Below are 12,907 nucleotides of genomic sequence, written 5' to 3'. Positions count from 1 at the left end.
GCCTAGCGGCCGTGACAGGAGACGCCCCAAAACACAACGTGGACACATCCCATTTTTTTAAAGAAAACAGCTGTTTTTTGCAACGTGCCTACCTGTAGATTTTGGCCTCTAGCTCAGCCGGCACCTAGGGAAACCTACCAAACCTGTGCATTTTAGAAAACTAGAGACCTAGGGGAATCCAAGATGGGGTGACTTGTGGGGCTCTGATCAGGTTCTGTTACCCAGAATCCTTTGCAAACCTCAAATTTTGGCTAATAAAAAAACATTTTCCTCACATTTGGGTGACAGAAATTTCTGGAATCTGAGAGGAGCCACAAATTTCCTTCCACCCAGCGTTCCCCCAAGTCTCCCGTTAAAAATTATACCTCACCTGTGTGGGTAGGCCTAGCGGCCGAAAGAGGAGGCGCCCCAAAACACAACGTGGACACATCCCATTTTTTGAAAGAAAACAGAGATGTTTTTTGCGAAGTGCCTACCTGTAGATTTTGGCCTCTAGCTCAGCCGGCACCTAGGGAAACCTACCAAACCTGTGCATTTTTGAAAACTAGAGACCTAGGGGAATCCAAGATGGGGTGACTTGTGGGGCTCTGACCAGGTTCTGTTACCCAGAATCCTTTGCAAACCTCAAATTTTGGCTAAAAAACGCATTTTCCTCACATTTGGGTGACAGAAAGTTCTGGAATCTGAGAGGAGCCACAAATTTCCTTCCACCCAGCGTTCCCCCAAGTCTCCCGATAAAAATTATACCTTACTTGTGTGGGTAGGCCTAGCGCCCGCGACAGGAAACGCCCCAAAATGCAACGTGGACACATCCCATTTTTTGAAAGAAAACAGAGCTGTTTTTTGCAAAGTGCCTACCTGTGGATTTTGGCCTCTAGCTCAGCCGGCACCTATTGAAACCTACCAAACCTGTGCATTTTTTTAAACTAGAGACCTAGGGAAATCCAAGATGAGGTGACTTGTGCGGCTCTGATCAGGTTCTGTTACCCAGAATCCTTTGCAAACCTCAAAATTTGGCTAAAAAAACATATTTTCCTAACATTTCGGTGACAGAAAGTTCTGGAATCTGAGAGGAGCCACAAATTTCCTTCCACCCAGCGTTCCCCCAAGTCTCCCGATAAAAATGATACCTCACTTGTGTGGGTAGGCCTAGCGCCCGCGACAGGAGACGCCCCAAAACGCAACGTAGACACATCCCATTTTTTAAAAGAAAACAGAGCTGTTTTTTGCAAAGTGCCTACCTGTAGATTTGGGCCTCTAGCTCAGCCAGCACCTAGGGAAACCTACCAAACCTGTGCATTTTTTAAAACTAGCGACCTAGCGGAATCCAAGATGGGTTGACTTGTGGGGCTCTGACCCGGTTCTATTACCCAGAATCCTTTGCAAACCTCAAAATTTGGCTAAAAAAAACAAATTTTCCTCACATTTCGGTGACAGAAAGTTCTGGAATCTGAGAGGAGCCACAAAGTTCCTTCCACCCAGCGTTCCCCCAAGTCTCCCGATAAAAATGGTAGCTCACTTGTGTGGGTAGGCCTAGCGCCCGCGACAAGATATGCCCCAAAACACAACGTGGACACATCACAGAAAACAGAGCTGTTTTTTGCAAAGTGTCTACCTGTAGGTTTTGGCCTCTAGCTCAGCCGGCACCTAGGGAAACCTACCAAACCTGTGCATTTTTGAAAACTAGAATCCTAGGGGAATCCAAGATGGGGTGACTTGTGGGGCTCTGACCAGGTTCTGTTACCCAGAATCCTTTGCAAACCTCAAATTTTAGCTAAAAAAACGCATTTTCCTCACATTTCGATGACAGAAAGTTCTGAAATCTGAGAGGAGCCACAAATTTCCTTCCACTTAGCGTTTCCCCAAGTCTCCCGATAAAAATGATACCTCACTTGTGTGGGTAGGTCTAGCGCCAGCGACAGGAGACGCCCCAAAACGCAACGTGGACACATCTCATTTTTTGAAAGAAAACAGAGCTGTTTTTTGCAAAGTGCCTACCTGTAGATTTTGGCCTCTAGCTCAGCCGGCACCTAGGGAAACCTACCAAACCTGTGCATTTTTGAAAACTAGAGACCTAGGGGAATCCAAGATGGGGTGACTTGTGGGGCTCTGAACAGGTTCTGTTACCCAGAATCCTTTGCAAACCTCAAAATTTGGCTAAAAAAACACATTTTCCTCACATTTCGATGACAGAAAGTTCTGAAATCTGAGAGGAGCCACAAATTTCCTTCCACTTAGCGTTTCCCCAAGTCTCCCGATAAAAATGATACCTCACTTGTGTGGGTAGGTCTAGCGCCAGCGACAGGAGACGCCCCAAAACGCAACGTGGACACATCTCATTTTTTGAAAGAAAACAGAGCTGTTTTTTGCAAAGTGCCTACCTGTAGATTTTGGCCTCTAGCTCAGCCGGCACCTAGGGAAACCTACCAAACCTGTGCATTTTTGAAAACTAGAGACCTAGGGGAATCCAAGATGGGGTGACTTGTGGGGCTCTGAACAGGTTCTGTTACCCAGAATCCTTTGCAAACCTCAAAATTTGGCTAAAAAAACACATTTTCCTCTCATTTCGGTGACAGAAAGTTCTGGAATCTGAGAGGAGCCAAAAATGTCCTTCAACCCAGCACTCCCCCAAGTCTCCCGATGAAAATGATACCTCACTTGTGTGGGTAGTCCTAGCGCCTGTGACAGGAAATGTCCCAAAACACAAAGTGGGCACATCCCATTTTTTGATAGAAAACAGAGCTGTTTTTTGCAACGTGCCTACCTGTAGATTTTGGCCTCTAGCTCAGCCAGCACCTAGGGAAACCTACCAAACCTGTGCATTTTTTAAAACTAGAGACCTAGGGGAATCCAAGATGGGGTGACTTGTCGGGCTTTGACCAGGTTCTGTTACCCAGAATCCTTTGCAAACAAAATTTGGCTAAAAAAACACATTTTCCTCACATTTCGGTGACAGAGAGTTCTGGAATCTGAGAGGAGCCACAAATTTCCTTCCACTCTGCATTCCGCCAAGTCTCCCGAGAAAAATGATACCTCACTTGTGTGGGTAGGCCTAGCGCCCGTGACAGGAGACGCCCCAAAACACAACGTGGACACATCCCATTTTTTGAAAGAAAACAGAGCTGTTTTTTGCAACGTGCCTACCTGTAGATTTTGGCCTCTAGCTCAGCCGGCACCTAGGGAACCCTACCAAACCTGTGCATTTTTGAAAACTAGAGACCTAGGGGAATCCAAGAAGGGGTGACTTGTGGGGCTCTGATCAGGTTCTGTTACCCAGAATCCTTTGCAAACCTCAAATTTTGGCTAAAAAAATGCATTTCCCTCACATTTGGGTGACAGAAAGTTCTGGAATCTGAGAGGAGCCACAAATTTCCTTCCACCCAGCGTTCCCCCAAGTCTCCCGTTAAAAATGATTCCTCACCTGTGTGGGTAGGCCTAGCGGCCGAGACAGGAGACGCCCCAAAACACAACGTGGACACATCCCATTTTTTTAAAGAAACCACAGATGTTTTTTGCAAAGTGCCTACCTGTAGATTTTGGCCTCTAGCTCAGCCGGCACCTAGGGAAACCTACCAAACCTGTGCATTTTTGAAAACTAGAGACCTAGGGGAATCCAGGATGGGGTGACTTGTGGGGCTCTGATCAGGTTCTGTTACCCAGAATCCTTTGCAAACCTCAAATTTTAGCTAAAGAAACGCATTTTCCTCACATTTCGATGACAGAAAGTTCTGAAATCTGAGTGGAGCCACAAATTTCCTTCCACTTAGCGTTTCCCCAAGTCTCCCGATAAAAATGATACCTCACTTGTGTGGGTAGGTCTAGCGCCAGCGACAGGAGACGCCCCAAAATGCAACGTGGACACATCCCATTTTTTTAAAGAAAACAGAGCTGTTTTTTGCAAAGTGCCTACCTGTAGATTTTGGCCTCTAGCTCAGCCGGCACCTAGGGAAACCTACCAAACCTGTGCATTTTTGAAAACTAGAGACCTAGGGGAATCCAAGATGGGGTGACTTGTGGGGCTCTGAACAGGTTCTGTTACCCAGAATCCTTTGCAAACCTCAAAATTTGGCTAAAAAAACACATTTTCCTCTCATTTCGGTGACAGAAAGTTCTGGAATCTGAGAGGAACCAAAAATGTCCTTCAACCCAGCACTCCCCCAAGTCTCCCGATGAAAATGATACCTCACTTGTGTGGGTAGTCCTAGCGCCTGTGACAGGAAATGTCCCAAAACACAAAGTGGGTACATCCCATTTTTTGATAGAAAACAGAGCTGTTTTTTGCAACGTGCCTACCTGTAGATTTTGGCCTCTAGCTCAGCCAGCACCTAGGGAAACCTACCAAACCTGTGCATTTTTTAAAACTAGAGACCTAGGGGAATCCAAGATGGGGTGACTTGTCGGGCTTTGACCAAGTTCTGTTACCCAGAATCCTTTGCAAACAAAATTTGGCTAAAAAAACACATTTTCCTCACATTTCGGTGACAGATAGTTCTGGAATCTGAGAGGAGCCACAAATTTCCTTCCACTCTGCATTCCGCCAAGTCTCCCGAGAAAAATGATACCTCACTTGTGTGGGTAGGCCTAGCGCCCGTGACAGGAGACGCCCCAAAACACAACGTGGACACATCCCATTTTTTGAAAGAAAACAGAGCTGTTTTTTGCAAAGTGCCTACCTGTAGATTTTGGCCTCTAGCTCAGCCGGCACCTAGGGAACCCTACCAAACCTGTGCATTTTTGAAAACTAGAGACCTAGGGGAATCCAAGAAGGGGTGACTTGTGGGGCTCTGACCTGGTTCTGTTACCCAGAATCCTTTGCAAACCTCAAAATTTGGCCAAAAAAAACACATTTTCCTCACATTTCGGTGACAGAGAGTTCTGGAATCTGAGAGGAGCCACAAATTTCCTTCCACCAAGCGTTTCCCCAAATCTCCCGATAAGAATGATACCTCACCTGTGTGGGTAGGCCTAGCGGCCGAGACAAGAGACGCCCCAAAACGCAACGTGGACACATCCCATTTTTTGAAAGAAAACAGAGCTGTTTTTTGCAACGTGCCTACCTGTAGATTTTGGCCTCTAGCTCAGCCGGCACCTAGGGAAACCTACCAAACCTGTGCATTTTTGAAAACTAGAGACCTAGGGGAATCCAAGATGGGGTGACTTGTGGGGCTCTGATCAGGTTCTGTTACCCAGAATCCTTTGCAAACCTCAAATTTTGGCAAAAAAAAAAACGCATTTCCCTCACATTTGGGTGACAGAAAGTTCTGGAATCTGAGAGGAGCCACAAATTTCCTTCCACCCAGCGTTCCCCCAAGTCTCCCGTTAAAAATGATTCCTCACCTGTGTGGGTAGGCCTAGCGGCCGAGACAGGAGACGCCCCAATACACAACGTGGACACATCCCATTTTTTTAAAGAAACCAGAGATGTTTTTTGCAAAGTGCCTACCTGTAGATTTTGGCCTCTAGCTCAGCCGGCACCTAGGGAAACCTACCAAACCTGTGCATTTTTGAAAACTAGAGACCTAGGGGAATCCAAGATGGGGTGACTTGTGGGGCTCTGACCAGGTTCTGTTACCCAGAATCCTTTGCAAACCTCAAATTTTGGCCCAAAAAAAGCATTTTCCTCACATTTGGGTGACAGAAAGTTCTGGAATCTGAGAGGAGCCACAAATTTCCTTCCACCCAGCGTTCCCCCAAGTCTCCCGATAAAAATGATACCTCACTTGTGTGGGTAGGCCTAGCGCCCGCGACAGGAAACGCCCCAAAATGCAACGTGGACACATCCCATTTTTTGAAAGAAAACAGAGCTGTTTTTTGCAAAGTGCCTACCTGTGGATTTTGTCCTCTAGCTCAGCAGGCACCTAGGGAAACCTACCAAACCTGGGCATTTTTTAAAACTAGGGACCTAGGGGAATCCAAGATGGGGTGACTTGTGGGGCTCTGACCAGGTTCTGTTACCCAGAATCCTTTGCAAACCTCAAATTTTGGCTTAAAAAATGCATTTTCCTCACATTTTGGTGACAGAAAGTTCTGGAATCTGAGAGGAGCCACAAATTTCCTTCCACCCAGCGTTCCCCCAAGTCTCCCGATAAAAATGATACCTCACTTGTGTGGATAGGCCTAGCGCCCGCGACAGGAAACGCCCAAAAATGCAACGTGGACACATCACATTTTTTGAAAGAAAACAGAGCTGTTTTTTGCAAAGTGCCTACCTGTGGATTTTGGCCTCTAGCTCAGCCGGCACCTAGGGAAACCTACCAAACCTGTGCATTTTTTAAAACTAGGGACCTAGGGGAATCCAAGATGGGGTGACTTGTGGGGCTCTGACCAGGTTCTGTTACCCAGAATCCTTTGCAAACCTCAAATTTTGGCTAAAAAAACGCATTTTCCTCACATTTGGGTGACAGAAAGTTCTGGAATCTGAGAGGAGCCACAAATTTCCTTCCACCCAGCGTTACCCCAAGTCTCCCGATAAAAATGATACCTCACCTGTGTGGGTAGGCATAGCGGCCGTGACAGGAGACGCCCCAAAACACAACGTGGACACATCCCCTTTTTTTAAAGAAAACAGAGCTGTTTTTTGCAACGTGCCTACCTGTAGATTTTGGCCTCTAGCTCAGCCGGCACCTAGGGAAACCTACCAAACCTGTGCATTTTAGAAAACTAGAGACCTAAGGGAATCCAAGATGAGGTGACTTGTGGGGCTCTGATCAGGTTCTGTTACCCAGAATCCTTTGCAAACCTCAAATTTTGGCTAATAAAAAAACATTTTCATCACATTTCGGTGACAGAAAGTTCTGAAATCTGAGAGGAGCCACATATTTCCTTCCACTTACTGTTCCCCCAAGTCTCCCGATAAAAATGATACCTCACTTGTGTGGGTAGGGCTAGCGCCAGCGACAGGAGACGCCCCAAAACGCAACGTGGACACATCTAATTTTTTGAAAGAAAACAGAGATGTTTTTTGCGAAGTGCCTACCTGTAGATTTTGGCCTCTAGCTCAGCCGGCACCTAGGGAAACATACCAAACCCGTGCATTTTTTAAAACTAGAGACCTAGGCGAATCCAAGATGGGGTGACTTGTGGGGCTCTGACCAGGTTCTGTTACCCAGAATCCTTTGCAAACCCCAAATTTTGGCTAAAAAAATGCATTTTCCTCACATTTCTGTGACAGAAAGTTCTGGAATCTGAGAGGAGCCACAAATTTCCTTCCACCCAGCGTTACCCCAAGTCTCCCGATAAAAATGATACCTCACCTGTGTGGGTAGGCCTAGCGGCCGTGACAGGAGACGCCCCAAAACACAACGTGGACACATCCCATTTTTTTAAAGAAAACAGCTGTTTTTTGCAACGTGCCTACCTGTAGATTTTGGCCTCTAGCTCAGCCGGCACCTAGGGAAACCTACCAAACCTGTGCATTTTAGAAAACTAGAGACCTAGGGGAATCCAAGATGGGGTGACTTGTGGGGCTCTGATCAGGTTCTGTTACCCAGAATCCTTTGCAAACCTCAAATTTTGGCTAATAAAAAAACATTTTCCTCACATTTGGGTGACAGAAATTTCTGGAATCTGAGAGGAGCCACAAATTTCCTTCCACCCAGCGTTCCCCCAAGTCTCCCGATAAAAATTATACCTCACCTGTGTGGGTAGGCCTAGCGGCCGAAAGAGGAGGCGCCCCAAAACACAACGTGGACACATCCCATTTTTTGAAAGAAAACAGAGATGTTTTTTGCGAAGTGCCTACCTGTAGATTTTGGCCTCTAGCTCAGCCGGCACCTAGGGAAACCTACCAAACCTGTGCATTTTTGAAAACTAGAGACCTAGGGGAATCCAAGATGGGGTGACTTGTGTGGCTCTGACCAGGTTCTGTTACCCAGAATCCTTTGCAAACCTCAAATTTTGGCTAAAAAACGCATTTTCCTCACATTTGGGTGACAGAAAGATCTGGAATCTGAGAGGAGCCACAAATTTCCTTCCACCCAGCGTTCCCCCAAGTCTCCCGATAAAAATTATACCTTACTTGTGTGGGTAGGCCTAGCGCCCGCGACAGGAAACGCCCCAAAATGCAACGTGGACACATCCCATTTTTTGAAAGAAAACAGAGCTGTTTTTTGCAAAGTGCCTACCTGTGGATTTTGGCCTCTAGCTCAGCCGGCACCTATTGAAACCTACCAAACCTGTGCATTTTTTTAAACTAGAGACCTAGGGAAATCCAAGATGGGGTGACTTGTGCGGCTCTGACCAGGTTCTGTTACCCAGAATCCTTTGCAAACCTCAAAATTTGGCTAAAAAAACATATTTTCCTAACATTTCGGTGACAGAAAGTTCTGGAATCTGAGAGGAGCCACAAATTTCCTTCCACCCAGCGTTCCCCCAAGTCTCCCGATAAAAATGATACCTCACTTGTGTGGGTAGGCCTAGCACCCGCGACAGGAGACGCCCCAAAACGCAACGTAGACACATCCCATTTTTTAAAAGAAAACAGAGCTGTTTTTTGCAAAGTGCCTACCTGTAGATTTGGGCCTCTAGCTCAGCCAGCACCTAGGGAAACCTACCAAACCTGTGCATTTTTGAAAACTAGCGACCTAGCGGAATCCAAGATGGGTTGACTTGTGGGGCTCTGACCCGGTTCTATTACCCAGAATCCTTTGCAAACCTCAAAATTTGGCTAAAAAAACACATTTTCCTCACATTTCGGTGACAGAAAGTTCTGGAATCTGAGAGGAGCCACAAATTTCCTTCGACCCAGCGTTCCCCCAAGTCTCCCGATAAAAATTGTAGCTCACTTGTGTGGGTAGGCCTAGCGCCCGCGACAAGATATGCCCCAAAACACAACGTGGACACATCACAGAAAACAGAGCTGTTTTTTGCAAAGTGCCTACCTGTAGATTTGTGCCTCTAGCTCAGCCGGCACCTAGGGAAACCTACCAAACCTGTGCAGTTTTTAAAACAAAAGACCTATGGGAATCCAAGATGGGTTGACTTGTGCGGCTCTGACCATGTTCTGTTACCCAGAATCCTTTGCAAACCTCAAAATTTGGCTAAAAAAACATATTTTCCTAACATTTCGGTGACAGAAAGTTGTGGAATCTGAGAGGAGCCACAAATTTCCTTCCACCCAGTGTTCCCCCAAGTCTCCCGATAAAAATGGTAGCTCACTTGTGTGGGTAGGCCTAGCGCCCGCGACAAGATATGCCCCAAAACACAACGTGGACACATCACAGAAAACAGAGCTGTTTTTTGCAAAGTGTCTACCTGTAGATTTTGGCCTCTACTTTAGCCGGCACCTAGGGAAACCTACCAAACCTGTGCATTTTTGAAAACTAGAGACCTAGGGGAATCCAAGATGGGGTGACTTGTGAGGCTCTGACCAGGTTCTGTTACCCAGAATCCTTTGCAAACCTCAAATTTTGGCTTAAAAAATGCATTTTCCTCACATTTGGGTGACAGAAAGTTCTGGAATCTGAGAGGAGCCACAAATTTCCTTCCACCCAGCGTTCCCCCAAGTCTCCCGATAAAAATGATACCTCACTTGTGTGGATAGGCCTAGCGCCCGCGACAGGAAACGCCCAAAAATGCAACGTGGACACATCACATTTTTTGAAAGAAAACAGAGCTGTTTTTTGCAAAGTGCCTACCTGTGGATTTTGGCCTCTAGCTCAGCCGGCACCTAGGGAAACCTACCAAACCTGTGCATTTTTTAAAACTAGGGACATAGGGGAATCCAAGATGGGGTGACTTGTGGGGCTCTGACCAGGTTCTGTTACCCAGAATCCTTTGCAAACCTCAAATTTTGGCTAAAAAAACGCATTTTCCTCACATTTGGGTGACAGAAAGTTCTGGAATCTGAGAGGAGCCACAAATTTCCTTCCACCCAGCGTTCCCCCAAGTCTCCCGATAAAAATGATACCTCACCTGTGTGGGTAGGCCTAGCGGCCGAAACAGGAGACGCCCCAAAACACAACGTGGACACATCCCATTTTTTGAAAGAAAACAGAGATGTTTTTTGCAAAGTACCTACCTGTAGATTTTGGCCTCTAGCTCAGCCGGCACCTAGGGAAACCTACCAAACCTGTGCATTTTTGAAAACTAGAGACGTAGGGGAATCCAGGATGGGGTGACTTGTGGGGCTCTGATCAGGTTCTGTTACCCAGAATCCTTTGCAAACCTCAAATTTTGGCTAAAAAAACGCATTTTCCTCACATTTGGGTGACAGAAAGTTCTGGAATCTGAGAGGAGCCACAAATTTCCTTCCACCCAGCGTTCCCCCAAGTCTCCCGATAAAAATGATACCTCACTTGTGTGGGTAGGCCTAGCGCCCGCGACAGGAAACGCCCCAAAATGCAACGTGGACACATCCCATTTTTTTAAAGAAAACAGAGCTGTTTTTTGCAAAGTGCCTACCTGTGGATTTTGGCCTCTAGCTCAGCCGGCACCTAGGGAAATCAATCAAACCTGTGCATTTTTTAAAACTAGAGACCTAGGGAAATCCAAGATGGGGTGACTTGTGCGGCTCTGACCAGGTTCTGTTACCCAGAATCCTTTGCAAACCTCAAAATTTGGCTAAAAAAACATATTTTCCTAACATTTCGGTGACAGAAAGTTCTGGAATCTGAGAGGAGCCACAAATTTCCTTCCACCCAGCGTTCCCCCAAGTCTCCCGATAAAAATGATACCTCACTTGTGTGGGTAGGCCTAGCGCCCGCGACAGGAAACGCCCCAAAATGCAACGTGGACACATCCCATTTTTTTAAAGAAAACAGAGCTGTTTTTTGCAGAGTGCCTACCTGTGGATTTTGGCCTCTAGCTCAGCTGGCACCTAGGGAAACCAACCAAACCCTGTGCATTTTTTAAAACTAGAGACCTAGGGAAATCCAAGATGGGGTGACTTGTGCGGCTCTGACCAGGTTCTGTTACCCAGAATCCTTTGCAAACCTCAAAATTTGGCTAAAAAAACATATTTTCCTAACATTTCGGTGACAGAAAGTTCTGGAATCTGAGAGGAGCCACAAATTTCCTTCCATCCAGCGTTCCCCCAAGTCTCCCGATAAAAATGATACCTCACTTGTGTGGGTAGGCCTAGCGCCCGCAACAGTAGACGCCCCAAAACGCAACCTAGACACATCCCATTTTTTAAAAGAAAACAGAGCTGTTTTTTGCAAAGTGCCTACCTTTAGATTTTGGCCTCTAGCTCAGCCGGCACCTAGGGAAACCTACCAAACCTGTGTATTTTTGAAAACTAGAGACCTAGGGGAATCCAAGATGGGGTGACTTGTGGGGCTCTGACCCGGTTCTATTACCCAGAATCCTTTGCAAACCTCAAAATTTGGCTAAAAAAAACACATTTTCCTCACATTTGGGTGACAGAAAGTTCTGGAATCTGAGAGGAGCCACAAATTTCCTTCCACCCAGCATACCCCCAAGTCTCCCGATAAAAATGGTAGCTCACTTGTGTGGGTAGGCCTAGCGCCCGCGACAATATATGCCCCAAAACACAACGTGGACACATCACAGAAAACAGAGCTTTTTTTTGCAAAGTGTCTACCTGTAGGTTTTGGCCTCTAGCTCAGCCGGCACCTAGGGAAACCTACCAAACCTGTGCATTTTTTAAAACTAGAGACCTAGGGGAATCCAAGATGGGGTGACTTGTGAGGCTCTGACCAGGTTCTGTTACCCAGAATCCTTTGCAAACCTCAAATTTTGGCTAAAAAAACGCATTTTCCTCACATTTGGGTGACAGAAAGTTCTGGAATCTGAGAGGAGCAACAAATTTCCTTCCACCCAGCGTTTCCCCAAGTCTCCCGATAAAAATGATACATCACTTGGGTGGGTAGGCCTAGCGCCCGCGACAGGAAACGCCCCAAAATTCAACGTGGACACATCCCATTTTTTGAAAGAAAACAGAGCTGTTTTTTGCAAAGTGCCTACCTGTGGATTTTGGCCTCTAGCTCAGCCGGCACCTAGGGAAACCTACCAAACCTGTGCATTTTTTAAAACTACGGACCTAGGGGAATCCAAGATGGGGTGACTTGTGGGGCTCTGACCAGGTTCTGTTACCCAGAATCCTTTGCAAACCTCAAATTTTGGCTAAAAAAACACATTTTCCTCACATTTGGTTGACAGAAAGTTCTGGAATCTGAGAGGAGCCACAAATTTCCATCCACCCAGCGTTCCCCCAAGTCTCCCGATAAAAATGATACCTCACCTGTGTGGGTAGGCCTAGCGGCCGAAACAGGAGACGCCCCAAAACACAACGTGGACACATCCCATTTTTTTGAAAGAAAACAGAGATGTTTTTTTGCAAAGTGCCTACCTGTAGATTTTGGCCTCAGCCGGCACCTAGGGAAACCTACCAAACCTGTGCATTTTTTAAAACTAGAGACCTAGGGGAATCCAGGATGGGGTGACTTGTGGGGCTCTGATCAGGTTCTGTTACCCAGAATCCTTTGCAAACCTCAAATTTTGGCTAAAAAAACGCATTTTCCTCACATTTGGGTGACAGAAAGTTCTGGAATCTGAGAGGAGCCACAAATTTCCTTCCACCCAGCGTTCCCCCAAGTCTCCCGATAAAAATGATACCTCACTTGTGTGGGTAGGCCTAGCGGCCGTGACAGGAGACGCCCCAAAACACAACGTGGACACATCCCATTTTTTTAAAGAAAACAGAGCTGTTTTTTGCAACGTGCCTACCTGTAGATTTTGGCCTCTAGCTCAGCCGGCACCTAGGGAAACCTACCAAACCTGTGCATTTTTGAAAACTAGAGACCTAGGGGAATCCAAGATGGGGTGACTTGTGGGGCTCTGATCAGGTTCTGTTACCCAGAATCCTTTGCAAACCTCAAATTTTGGCTAATAAAAAAACATTTTCCTCACATTTGGGTGACAGAAAGTTCTGGAATCTGAGAGGAGC

The sequence above is a fragment of the Pleurodeles waltl genome, chromosome 7, assembly GCF_031143425.1.
Source record: "Pleurodeles waltl isolate 20211129_DDA chromosome 7, aPleWal1.hap1.20221129, whole genome shotgun sequence".
Taxonomy (NCBI): domain Eukaryota; kingdom Metazoa; phylum Chordata; class Amphibia; order Caudata; family Salamandridae; genus Pleurodeles; species Pleurodeles waltl.
This window is presented reverse-complemented; position numbering follows the sequence as displayed.